Source organism: Triticum urartu, chromosome 6 (assembly GCF_003073215.2).
Source record: "Triticum urartu cultivar G1812 chromosome 6, Tu2.1, whole genome shotgun sequence".
Lineage (NCBI taxonomy): Eukaryota > Viridiplantae > Streptophyta > Magnoliopsida > Poales > Poaceae > Triticum > Triticum urartu.
This window is the reverse complement of record NC_053027.1, coordinates 555,335,330-555,349,571: the sequence shown is the minus strand read 5'-3', so window position 1 is coordinate 555,349,571 and position 14,242 is coordinate 555,335,330. Positions and strand designations below refer to the sequence as shown.

General features: G+C 49.5%; 1 pseudogene; it reads left to right on the top strand.

Annotated features, from left to right (window-relative positions):
- The first annotated feature begins 3,070 nt into the window (after positions 1-3,070).
- LOC125512943 lies at positions 3,071-5,693 on the top strand (annotated as a pseudogene).
- The last annotated feature ends 8,549 nt before the right edge of the window (positions 5,694-14,242 follow it).

The window sequence follows — 14,242 nt, the reverse complement described above, 5'->3', positions numbered from 1 at the left end:
GTGTGTGTGTGTTTATCATTCACTTATGATTCACTATACTATCTACTAATACTTTTCCTATTATCAGTAGAAGAATTAACCATGTAAGTGTGTTCTGACATATTAAGATACCTTATCATTTTTATATGTTTCTCATGTTCACCATTATAAGTACATTTTTTGTGATAAATTACAACTATAATTTATCACAAAACTATTTTACTTTTCTTATTTAGTTTGATATAGAAGATTGCACTATGTTTTACCATAAATATAAGAAAATCACATTCCTTTACAAATTAATATACAACACTTAATGAACTACAACATGTTTATGTTGATTGTATGCGCAACATTCTTAACTCTTGGGAGTGTTTGTGTTTGAAAACAAAGGAGTAACAAATAGGTTGATAGAGTGCTCTAGAGTACAAAACTGTCAAGTGAGATGCTATTAAATATTTTTTTAGAGTGTGCAAGGTGTCAAAATGTGGTTTGTCCTCGAATGTCCCAAGTGCTTGTTTCTTGGTTCTTTCATAGTCAACTCCGTTGTTCCTCTTCACAAGGATATAAAAAATACCGAATGGCATGTGAATACAAATTTAATGTATTTTATTTGTTCTTGGCATTCTTAATTTATTGATTTCTAACCAAGTTGGCAAGATTGGCTAAACTTTTCTAGAGAAAAATCTAACATGATTAACAATAACAATAAACACTTAATCTGCACCCCCAATCATCCGTGAGTCTTAAAAAACATAGAGTTAGGCCTACGCATGAAGGGCCTCTTTCATCCATGGGTATTAAAAACATAGAATTAGGTAAAGCATGAGAATATGGTAGAATTGTATATGCAAAACTAAGGATTATGAAAACACAAGAATTGGATGTTGGATTTGTAAGAATAGGAAAACACACATGCATCCTAATACACATAGTCAAATTAAGGACAAAACATATGCAAAATAAGAAAAGGTTAACATTATGCTATAGGTGGTCTTTGCTTTGTTCTTTGTGTATAGAGAAAGAAAGGTAATTTGAATTCTTTGTTGTGTTTGAATATGAGCCGTCACGTACGGATCAATGAGTCTGGCATTTGCTCTCCAACTAATTGATTGTAGGACAAGGGTTATCTCCTAAAGAATTTTGCTGGTTTGACATATTATCTGATAAGAAAACAATCTCTTTCACATAAAACAAAACAATAATTGTTGTACTACGTGTTGCAAAGAAATCACCTGGTATATATAAAGGCATCTTCAACACTGACCCCGAAATCGGACACCGCATCCGTCCGCGGACTGGTCTGGATCAGTCCGCGGATGGTGATGCGAGAGCCGGCCATCCAACAGTGTCTGCATACATTTAAAACTGGATATCAACAAACTGGACGAATTACATGCAAACCAGATGATTTTCATCTGAACCGGATCATATTCATTATATTTCGACATATTTCATTAAAAAAGCAACCGAACCTAAACCTAGTCTAAATCTACGGCAACATCCGTCGTCCAAGTCCTTATTGTTCCCCTCCGATGTTGGCCGTGTTCATGTCTGGCAGAGATGAGACCCGTGAAGTGAAGTTGCGATCGTCGGCGAGGAATAGTAGGGCACAGACCAGCCCACTTTGGACTTGAGGTCCCGCCACCTTCCATGCACTACTCCTCCTCGTCGGAGTCTGCGACCTGTCCGTCGCTGATGGGCGTGAGGTCGACGATGGACATGGATGGGGCGGCACACTCGTCGTGCCACCAACGCCAATGAAGCGTCATTGGTGGCGCCGCCTCCGTGCCCGGTTGCCAAGAGACCGCATTGCGAGCGGCCTGAGCGCGCGCGGACTCATAGAGCATGTGCTACTTGGTGACGAAGTTGGGATTCTCCGTCGCCACGGCTTCCTTGCTCACACGCTCGCCGTAGATTTGGCCCTCTGCCAGCCGGTGCTTCTTGAGGAGGGAGTGGTTGTACCGCTCCTCCTCCTGCGCCAACCAGGCGCAGGAGGAGGAGGCGTTGGCTGATGGTGTCTTGGATTGAAGGGTGCACACCACGTTGGCCTGGCATTCATGGGCCGGGCCGAGGACCCGTCCACAATTGAATAATGAACCCCACATGCTGTGGCGCACGTTCAAGGGTTTAGGAGATTATAACTCACTAATACGATCACGAGGTAGATCATCCTGTACTTTGTACGCCATCCACAATCGATATTATACGAGCAAGACATAGGGTTTTACCTCTTCGAGAGGGCCCGAACCTGGATAAAACTGTGTCCCTTTACTTCCAATTAATCATCGTGCCAAGATCACTAGCTCAGGGCCCCCTTCCGAGATCCGTCGGTTTTAGCACTGACGCCGGCTTCTCCTCCACCATGACATCATCGAAGCGCGCCTGAAGGGGACACAGTCACCGTCCTAAGTGTCGACCCATCAGCTATCAGAGATTTAGTTGATGACGGCGAAACGGAGAAGATAACAGAAACGCAAGACTTCAAATCCACTCACAATCCCCCGCTTTGCTTTTGCCATGACTCAGGAATGGTGTTAAAAGTACAATTGAGTTCGGTTAGAGATAAGGAGAAATAAAGATAGAATTGGTTTACATCATACAATACGTGCCTTGTAGTCCAAGTCTCTCCCACAATTGTATTCTATATACACCCTTACGAAGCTCAGATCGGTACATGACAGAAATATTCAGGGTTTCTCTATTTCTCACCTAAGGAACATTGTGGGTTATTACAGTAACTTGCATTGTTCATTGGTCATTTCGTCATTTTTCCCATTGTTTAGCAAACACGCCTAAGAAAAAAGTACGTTGAACTGTGACAATCTGTGTCAAGCTGAACGCTAGTAAGCAGATGAGTTGACACGGTCACATGGCTAATTGGCAATAGGCAATTGAATATTGATCCTCTTGACTACTTTCTGCGAGAACGCCATGCAAGACCAGCCAAGTCAAGCCTGCCTGATGCTCATCGGCTCATCGCATTCACATCCACCATCGGTCCATCTCCATCATCCAGCGAACTCACGTCACCGCATATGTATATGTTCTTGGTGGAGCAGAGCAACCAACAGAGGAGAACATGTCAAGGATGGCGACCACCACCATACTACTGCTGCTCATCGTGCTGCCTCCGCTGGTGGCGGCAGCGGCGGCGGCTCAGCGCGTGGCGCTGCCGGGGTGCCGCGACAGGTGCGGCAACATCACCGTCCCCTACCCCTTCGGCATCGGCGCGGGTTGCTACCGCGACGACGGCCAGCAGGGCTTCCAGCTCGAGTGCGACGACTCCGGCCCCGGCAGCTCCCCGCCACGCCTCGCCGTGTTCGGTTACAACCACCGCCTGGGGGCCCTCTCGCTCGCGGCCGGCGAGGCCCGCGCCTACCTCAACGCGACGAGGGAGTGCTACAACTCCACCGGCGGGCTCCTTGACCGGAAAGGCACGTTCATGTCCCTTGGAACTAGCCCTTACCTCTTCTCGTCCACCAAGAACCGCCTGGTGGCGCTCGGCTGCCCCAACCTCGGCTTCTTCGTCGACGCCGCCGGCTACTACGTCAGCGGCTGCATGTCCGTATGCCGGCCGTCGCGGTACGCCCTGCCGGGCCCCTGCACCGGCGTCGGGTGCTGCCAGAGCGCGATACCGCCCGGGATCAGCTTCTTCGAGCCGCACCAGCGCAACTTCCCGCCGCAGCAGGACGACAACTCCGCCTTCATCAGCAACGCCACGTCGTGCCACTACGTGTTCCTCGTCGAGGCGGACTGGTTCAGCTACAGCGACCGCGTCTTCCTCAACCGCACGGACGACTTCGACGTGCCCGTCGTGCTCGACTGGGCCGTCCGGAACGTCGACAACTGCAGCGCCGCCAGGCGCAACGCCACCGACTTCGCCTGCCGGAGCGCGCGCAGCGAGTGCTTCGACGCCGTCAACGGCCCCGGGTACCGGTGCAACTGCTCCAGCGGCTACGACGGCAACCCGTACCTCGACGGTGGAGTTAATACTGAATTTCAGTTGTGCTCTGTTACAACATTTGTGATTTGTCTGATCAAATCTTGAAATCGCTTTGCAAACTGAAGACATCGACGAGTGCAAACTGAAAGATGAATACCCCTGCTACGGGATCTGCACAAACACGCAGGGGAGCTACACTTGCCAATGCCCTTCCGGGACAAGTGGAGATGCCACCGCAAAAAATGGCTGCCGGCCAAAGGACAAGTTCACCTTAGCTCTGAAGGTCGTTACAGGTAACACATTCCACTTATCTTGTTGGTTCGTCCTACAATTTCTTTTACGGGATCCTATTTACAGATGATGTTCTTCCCGGGAATCTAAACCAATAATCAAGTATCCAATGTGTCATATCCAGGAGTCAGTGTGGGGGTGTTCTTGTCAGTGTTCATGTGCTTCTGGCTCTACTTAGGGCTGCAGAAGAGAAAGCTCATCAAGGTAAAGCAGAGCTTCTTCGAGCACAACGAAGGCGTCATCCTACAGCAGCAGATGCGTGGCACTGCTGGGGGGGGGGGGGCGGTAGCGGGTTCAAAATATTCTCAGAAGAGGAGCTCAAGAAGGCGACAAACAACTTTGCCGCTGACCAGATCCTCGGTCGCGGCGGCCACGGCATTGTCTACAGAGGTGTTCTGGAGGACAAGACCATAGTGGCCATCAAGAAGTCCAAGATGATGGAGGCGACAGAGACCAAGGAGTTCGCGAGGGAGATGCTCATCCTGTCCCAAATCAACCACCGGAACGTCGTCAAGCTGCACGGCTGCTGCCTCGAGGTGGAGGTGCCGATGCTGGTCTACGAGTACGTCTCCAACGGCACTCTCTACCATTACATCCATGGCCGCGAGGGCCACGACACCAACAAGGCACTCGACACCCGCCTACGGATAGCGGCGGAGTCGGCCGAGGCGCTGTCGTACATGCACTCATCATCCTCGCCACCAATCCTCCACGGCGATGTCAAGACAGCCAACATCCTGCTCGACGGTAGCCTCACGGCCAAAGTCTCCGACTTCGGGGCATCGAAGCTAGCACCAAGTGACGAGGTTGAGATTGCGACACTGGTACAAGGCACCTGCAGGTACTTGGACCCGGAGTACCTCATGACATGCCAGCTGACGGACAAGAGTGATGTGTACAGCTTTGGCGTCGTTCTGCTCGAGCTCTTGACAGGGAAGAAGGTGCTCTGCTTCGACGGGCCAGAGGAGGACAGGAGCCTTGTGTCCCGATTCACTACGGCCGTGAAAGCCGGCCAGCACGGCGAGCTCCTTGACGGTCGGGTGAGAGTAGAGATGGGCCCCGAGGCGTTGGAAGAAGTTAGGCACCTCGTGATGCGGTGTGTGAGCATAATCAAGGAGGAGCGTCTGTCGATGAAGGAAGTTGCAGAGAAGTTGGAAGCTCTGAGAAGGTATCAGCGGAACCCATGGGGTCAGGCGGGTGCTGACCCGGAGGAGGGGCAAAGCTTGCTTGGCAGAGACATAGAGCAACAACGTGATGTGAATTATATATTCAAACCGCAAGACGGGCTCAATCTTGAAGAGGGCAGTACATACACTTTTAGCTTGTAGTTTTTTTTTTCTGTGAGGGTTTTTAGTTTGTAGATTGTTCGAATGTTTGCTGGACTCCTTTTAAAGTCGACACAAATGTGTAAAGTCTTTTGTGTCTAACAACAGAAATGTACATTAATTCCATCTGAAAGGAATGCTCATTAACAAAAGAGAACGGAGAATGCTCATTAACAAAAGAGAAATGCAACTAAAAAATAAGAGAGAAATGTACCATGCTAAAAAGGTGTAGGGGACATGCTCCTCAGAAGTACCATACGACAGACTCTTAATGATGAAAACAAATCTTAATTCCGATGTTTGATTTGTAAGTTATGGCTTTTTAAAAATTCTAAAATCTGAATTAAATGCGTCCACTCCTGTTCACGTGGGTACTTTTGCAGTCACTTTTACTCTTTTTTTCCTGTTCAAGTGGCACTTTTCTTAATATGGATTCGGCAGGGCAAACTATTTTCAAATATGCCCGGCTACTTGGGACGTCTAGTGAGTAAATGGCCACTTGCTAGAGGCGTACGGGAAAAAGTTTCTCGTGGAAAAAGAAACGGTCATCTCACCTTTTGTTTTGGTCGAAAATCCCTTACTTAGGGACGATTCTCCCCAGACTCTCCAGTAACCCTTCACTAATTGCCAATGAATTATGGCCGATGCTAGACGTAAGCCAGCTGATAGCTTGTAGCTATAAACCGCCTTGATAACCGTTCGATCGTGCATATCATAGTCGTTCGCTTGGTGTCTTGCGGATCGCAAATCCCCTCCACGTACACCTTCCCCCGTAGGCACCACCACGCAACACCCAAGGTTGCGCTCCAGGCACACCTAGCAGCACGGCGGCGCACCGGTGATGCCCTCCGCGGCCCTGCCTTGTAGCATGCACCCGACGACACCTCGCAGCACCGCCAACGCTGTTTCATTCTAGCCCAGCAACAGCTACATCACAGCACGGGGAGCCACCGAGTGCTGCTCCATGGCATCACCAAGCTTGCCAAAAGCTTCAACGCATCATCGACGACGACCTGGCGAAGCTCTATTGCAACTCCGGTGGCGCTCCATTGCAACTCCGGTGGCACTCCATTGCAGCCCCATCATGGCTTCAACGACTCCAACGGTGCTCTAGTGCAGCCCCAGCAGTGCTCCGTTGCAGACCCATCACGGCTTCAATGTCTCCGATGGTGCTCCATCGCAGCCCCACGACGCTTCGTTGCAGCTCTATCACGGCTTCAACGACTCTGGCGGTGGCTCCATTGCAGCCCAGGGTCGGATCCTTCGGTAGAAGCGCTCGCCATTGAACGGCGGCGAGATATGCGAGCAACGCTGTGCTCACCATGGGGAGCGACGTTGCGTTGCAGCATCTCCAGTCGTCGCGCGAGGGTAGCGTCGTGGTCTCCACCACGAGCAATGTTGTGTTGCAGCATTTTCCACCCGCGAGATCTGCGGTTTGCAGTGTCGCTTGTGCTGCACTGCAGCTCGGCCGCCATGGCCAGATCCACGGGGACGCAGCCCCTGGCTTTGCAGTGCCGGTGGACGAGATGAGAAGAAGCACCGGTGCCGCGGGGATGAGAAGCAACGGTGGCCCCGGCTTTGCAGTGCCGGTGACTAGGATGAGAAAAGCAGCGCCGGTGGCCGTAAGTCTTGCTGCAACGCGGAGGAGCGGCCTTGCGTGACGGTGGAGCAGCACGCAGCAGAGCGAGGCGCGAGGCCATGAGCGACGGGCGGAGCAAGGAAAGTAGAGGAGCTGAGATGCGTAGCGAGGAAGCAGAGGAGCTGGGATGAGAAAAGGATGGGTGGTGGAGCGGCGCTCATTTTTGGATAAGGCTAGGTGGTGGACGCTCGGCCGGGGCACGTGACAAGCGGTGAGGGCGGCTTACGTGCACGCAAAATTAGTTGATGGGAGAGAAGAGATTTCCATGAATTATCGTTGCGCCTCCCTCTTTAACCAACATTGCCATCTCATCTTACAAATTAACTCTACAGGATTAGTCCGTAGTGGTAGCAAAACTCTGTTTTGGTACTCATGTTGTACAACACTTTAGTCGAAGACTTTGAAAAAGTGAAAAGATCTCGAAACATATTTTCATCTCACTTCATAAACAAAGCACAAAATATTGAAACCAGAGTCCACAAGGAATAATGGCACCCACGCTCCTGCGACTCGCCGCTCCGGCGCCCACAGCCACCGCCACCGTCGTCCTCCGCCCGCTACCCTCCGCTTCTCCGTCCGCTGGTGGCTCGGGTGGCTCGCTGCTGCTGCCACCGGGGTTCGATTCGCCCCCGCCGCGCCTGGGTTGGGCTGGATCCGGTCCAGATCTGGGCTTGCCTGCTCGGCCAGCCGCGCCTGCCGCCTCCGTGTCCTTCGTGCCTGAGACGCCGCCTGCGTTCTGGTGCCAGGCCGCTGATGCGGCGCGGGGTGCGGCCTAGCTGGTGGCCTCCCGCCGCGCGGTGGCTGAGGCATTCACTCCGCCCGCGAATCCGGGCTGGGTGCCTTCAAGTCTCTCGCCGACCCGTGCTGAGGTTGGGCGGTGCGCCCCCTCTCCGCCGGGTCACTTGGCCGCGGACTGGCAGGTGGTCAGGCCACCATTTTGGTGGCGCTCCTCACCGGCCACCCCTCCCCTGCGTTCAAGGCGCCCGACGATTCGGTCGCAAGATGCATTCAATCGCCAGCGACCTCCGCCGCGTGCATTCAAGAGAAGGGGTGATTTACTCTGCTTCAACTGCCGGGGCACCGGCCACTTCGCCTGGGAGTGCAGAGACCCGGTGCGCTGCAATTACTGCGACCGGCAGGGCCACTTTGCTCGCGGGTGCTCGTTCCGGCTCCAGCAGCAGCCTCTTCGTCATAATCCCTCTGTCCGCTCCCCTCTGTCGGCCCCTGCGCCCGTCGTCCCCCCGCTTCCAGCTTCTGCGCCCACCAATCTGGCCGTCGTGTTGGAAATATGCCCTAGAGGCAATAATAAAATGGTTATTATTATATTTCTTTGTTCATGATAATTGTCTATTGTTCATGCTATAATTGTGTTATCCGAAAATCGTAATACATGTGTGAATACATAGACCACAACACGTCCCTAGTGAGCCTCTAGTTGACTAGCTCGTTGATCAAAAGATAGTCATGGTTTCCTGACTATGGACATTGGACGTCAATGATAACGGGATCACATCATTAGGAGAATGATGTGATGGACAAGACCCAATCCTAAGCTTAGCTCAAAGATCGTGTAGTTCGTTTGTTGTAGCTTTTCTAAATGTCAAGTATCATTTCCTTAGACCATGAGATTGTGCAACTCCCGGATACCGTAGGAGTGCCTTGGGTGTGCCAAACATCACAACGGAACTGGGTGACTATAAAGGTACATTACAGGTATCTCCGAAAGTGTCTTTTGGGTTGGCACGAATCGAGACTGGGATTTGTCACTCCGTATGACGGAGAGGATCTCCGGGCCCACTCGGTAATGCATCATCATAATGAGCTCAATGTGATCAAGTGGTTGATCACGGGATCATGCATTACGGTACGAGTAAAGTGACTTGTCGGTAACGAGACTGAACAAGGTATTGGGATACCGACGATCGAGTCTCGGGCAAGTAACGTACCGATTGACAAAGGGAATTGTATATGGATTGATTGAATCCTCGACATCGTGGTTCATCCGATGAGATCATCGTAGAGCATGTGGGAGCCAACATGGGTATCCAGATCCCGCTGTTGGTTATTGACCGGAGAGGCTTCTCGGTCATGTCTGCATGTCTCCCGAACCCGTAGGGTCTACACACTTAAGGTTCGGTGACGCTAGGGTTGTAGAGATATTAGCACACGGTAACCCGAAAGTTGTTCGGAGTCCCGGATGAGATCCCGGACGTCACGTGGAGTTCCGGAATGGTCCGGAGGTAAAGATTTATATATAGGAAGTCCAGTTTCGGCCATCGGGAAGGTTTCGGGGTCACCGGTATTATACCGGGACCACCGGAAGGGTCCCGGGGGTCCACCGGGTGGGGCCACCTATCCCGGAGGGGCCCATGGGCTGAGGTGGGAGGGAAACCAGCCCCTAGTGGGCTGGTGCGCCCCCCTTGGGCCTCCCCCTGCGCCTAGGGTTAGAAACCCTAGGGGTGGGGGCGCCACCCTTGCCTTGGGGGGCAAGGCACCCCCTTGGCCGCCGCCCCCCTAGGCACCCTATATATAGTGCGGGGAGGGAGGGCATCCGCACCAAAGCCCCTGGCCTCTCCCTCTCCCTCCCGTGACACTCCTCCGTCTCCCTGCGCTTGGCGAAGCCCTGCCGAGATCACCGTTGCTTCCACCACCACGCCGTCGTGCTGCTGGATCTTCATCAACCTCTCCTTCCCCCTTGCTGGATCAAGAAGGAGGAGACGTCTCCCAACCGTACGTGTGTTGAACGCGGAGGTGCCGTCCGTTCGGTACTAGGTCATCGGTGATTTGAATCACGTTGAGTACGACTCCATCAACCCCGTTCTCTTGAATGCTTCCGCTCGTGATCTACAAGGGTATGTAGATGCACTCCTCTCTCCCTCGTTTCTAGATGACTCCATAGATTGATCTTGGTGATGCGTAGAAAATTTTAAAATTCTGCTACGTTCCCCAACAGTGGCATCATGAGTTAGGTCTATGCGTAGTTACTATGCACGAGTAGAACACAAAGTAGTTGTGGGCGTCGATATTTTCAATTTGCTTGCCGTTACTAGTCTTATCTTGATTCGGCGGCATCGTGGGATGAAGCGGCCCGGACCAACCTTACACGTACACTTACGTGAGACCGGTTCCACTGACTGACATGCACTAGTTGGATAAGGTGGCTGGCGGGTGTCTGTCTCTCCCACTTTAGTCGGATCGGATTCGATGAACAGGGTCCTTATGAAGGGTAAATAGAAATTGGCAATTCACGTTGTGGTTTTGGCGTAGGTAAGAAACGTTCTTGCTAGAAACCTATAGCAGCCACGTAAAAACTTGCAACAACAATTAGAGGACATCTAACTTGTTTTGCAGCAAGTGTTTTGTGATGTGATATGGCCAAAGGTTGTGATGAATGATGAATGATATATGTGATGTATGAGATTGATCATGTTCTTGTAATAGGAATCACGACTTGCATGTCGATGAGTACGACAACCGGCAGGAGCCATAGGAGTTGTCTTTATTTATTTATGACCCGCGTGTCAACATAAACGTCATGTAATTACTTTACTTTATTGCTAAAGAGTTAGCCATAGTAGTAGAAGTAATAGATGACGAGACAACTTCAAGAAGACACGATGATGGAGATCATGGTGTCATGCCGGTGACAACGATGATCATGGAGCCCGAAGATGGAGATCAAAGGAGCAAATGATATTGGCCATATCATGTCACTATTTGATTGCATATGATGTTTATCATGTTTTACATCTTATTTGCTTAGAACGATGGTAGCTTAAATAAGATGATCCCTCGTAATAATTTCAAGAAAGTGTTCCCCCTAAATGTGCACCGTTGCGAAGGTTCGTTGTTTCGAAGCACCACGTGATGATCGGGTGTGATAGATTCTAACGTTCGAATACAACGGGTGTAAGACAGATTTACACACGCAATACACTTAGGTTGACTTGACGAGCCTAGCATGTACAGACATGGCCTCGGAACACGGAAGACCGAAAGGTCGAGCATGAGTCGTATAGAAGATACGATCAACATGAAGATGTTCACCGATGTTGACTAGTCCGTCTCACGTGATGATCGGACACGGCCTAGTTAACTCGGATCATGTTATACTTAGATGACTGGTTCTTCAGCTGTAAGATGGAGGAAAATAGTTCTGTCAATGAGCACATACTCAAAATGTCTGGGTTGCATAACCGCTTGACTCATCTGGGAGTTAATCTCTCAGATGACGCGGTCATTGACAGAATCCTTCAGTCGCTTCCACCGAGCTATAAGAGCTGTGTGATGAACTTCAATATGCAGGGGATGGAAAAGACCATTCCTGAAGTATTTGCAATGCTGAAATCAGCAGAGGTAGAAGTCAAAAAGGAACATCAAGTGTTGATGGTGAATAAAACCACTAAGTTCAAGAAAGGCAAGGGTAGGAAGAACTTCAAGAAGGACGGCAAGGGAGTTGCCGCGCCCGGTAAGCAAGCTGCCGGGAAGAAGCCAAAGAATGGACCCAAGCCCGAGACTGAGTGTTTTTATTGCAAGGGAAGTGGTCACTGGAAGCGGAACTGCCCCAAATACTTAGCGGACAAGAAGGCCGGCAACACGAAAGGTATATGTGATATACATGTAATTGATGTGTACCTTACCAGTACTCGTAGTGGCTCCTGGGTATTTGATACCGGTGCGGTTGCTCACATTTGTAACTCAAAGCAGGAGCTGCGGAATAAACGGAGACTGACGAAGGACGAGGTTACGATGCGCGTCGGGAATGGTTCCAAGGTCGATGTGATCGCCGTCGGCACGCTACCTCTACATTTACCTACAGGATTAGTTTTAAACCTCAATAATTGTTATTTAGTGCCAGCTTTGAGCATGAACATTGTATCAGGATCTCGTTTAATTCGAGATGGCTACTCATTTAAATCCGAGAATAATTTTTGTTCTATTTATATGAGAGATATGTTTTATGGTCATGCTCCGATGGTGAATGGTTTATTCTTAATGAATCTTAAGCGTAATGCTACACATATTCATAGTGTGAATACCAAAAGATGTAAGGTTGATAATGATAGTCCCACATACTTGTGGCACTGCCGCCTTGGTCACATAGGTGTCAAACGCATGAAGAAGCTCCATGCAGATGGACTTTTAGAGTCTCTTGATTACGAATCATTTGACACATGCGAACCATGCCTCATGGGTAAAATGACCAAGACTCCGTTCTCAGGAACAATGGAGCGAGCAACCAACTTATTGGAAATCATACATACTGATGTGTGCGGTCCAATGAGTGTTGAGGCTCACGGTGGCTATCGTTATGTTCTCACCCTCACTGATGACTTGAGTAGATATGGGTATGTCTACTTAATGAAACACAAGTCTGAGACCTTTGAAAAGTTCAAGGAATTTCAGAGTGAGGTTGAGAATCAACGTGACAGAAAAATCAAGTTCTTGCGATCAGATCGTGGGGGAGAATACTTGAGTCACGAATTTGGCACACACTTAAGAAAATGTGGAATAGTTTCACAACTCACGCCGCCTGGAACACCTCAGCGTAATGGTGTGTCCGAACGTCGTAATCGCACTCTATTAGATATGTGCGATCTATGATGTCTCTTACCGATTTACCGCAATCATTTTGGGGCTATGCTTTAGAGACTGTCGCATTCACTTTAAATAGGGCTCCATCGAAATCCGTTGAGACGACACCGTATGAATTATGGTTTGGGAAGAAACCTAAGCTGTCGTTTCTAAAAGTTTGGGGATGCGATGCTTATGTCAAGAAACTTCAACCTGAAAAGCTCGAACCCAAATCAGAAAAATGCGTCTTCATAGGATACCCTAAAGAAACTGTTGGGTATACCTTCTACCTCAGATCCGAAGGCAAGATCTTCGTTGCCAAGAATGGGTCCTTTCTAGAGAAAGAGTTTCTCTCGAAAGAAATAAGTGGGAGGAAGGTAGAACTTGATGAAGTATTACCTCTTGAACCGGCAAGTGGCGCAGCTCAAGAAAATGTTCCTGAGGTGCCTGCACCGACTAGAGAGGAAGTTGATGATGATGATCATGAAACTTCAGATCAAGTTGCTACTGAACTTCGTAGGTCCACAAGGACACGTTCCGCACCAGAGTGGTACGGCAACCCTGTCTTGGAAATCATGTTGTTAGACAACGGTGAACCTTCGAACTATGAAGAAGCGATGGCGCGCCCGGATTCCGACAAATGGCTGGAAGCCATGAAATCCGAGATAGGATCCATGTATGAAAACAAAGTATGGACTTTGACTGACTTGCCCGTTGATCGGCGAGCCATAGAAAATAAATGGATCTTTAAGAAGAAGACAGATGCGGATGGTAATGTGACCATCTATAAAGCTCGGCTTGTCGCTAAGGGTTATCGACAAGTTCAAAGGGTTGACTACGATGAGACTTTCTCACCCGTAGCGAAGCTGAAGTCCGTCCGAATCATGTTAGCAATTGCCGCATTCTATGATTATGAGATATGGCAAATGGACGTCAAAATGGCATTCCTTAATGGTTTCCTTAAGGAAGAATTGTATATGATTCAGCCGGAAGGTTTTGTCGATCCTAAGAATGCTGACAAGGTGTGCAAGCTCCAACGCTCGATTTATGGGCTGGTGCAAGCATCTCGGAGTTGGAACATTCGTTTTGATGAGATGATCAAAGCGTTTGGGTTTATGCAGACTTATGGAGAAGCCTGCATTTACAAGAAAGTGAGTGGGAGCTCTGTAGCATTTCTCATATTGTATGTGGACGACATACTATTGATGGGAAATGATATAGAATTCTTGGAAAGCATAAAGGCCTACTTGAACAAGAGTTTTTCAATGAAGGACCTTGGAGAAGCTGCTTATATATTAGGCATCAAGATCTATAGAGATAGATCGAGACGCCTCATTGGTCTTTCACAGAGTACGTACCTTGACAAGATATTGAAGAAGTTCAAAATGGATCAGTTAAAGAAGGGGTTCTTGCCTATATTGCAAGGTACGAGATTGAGCATGGCTCAATGCCCGACCACGGCAAAAGATAGAGAAAAGATGAGTGTCG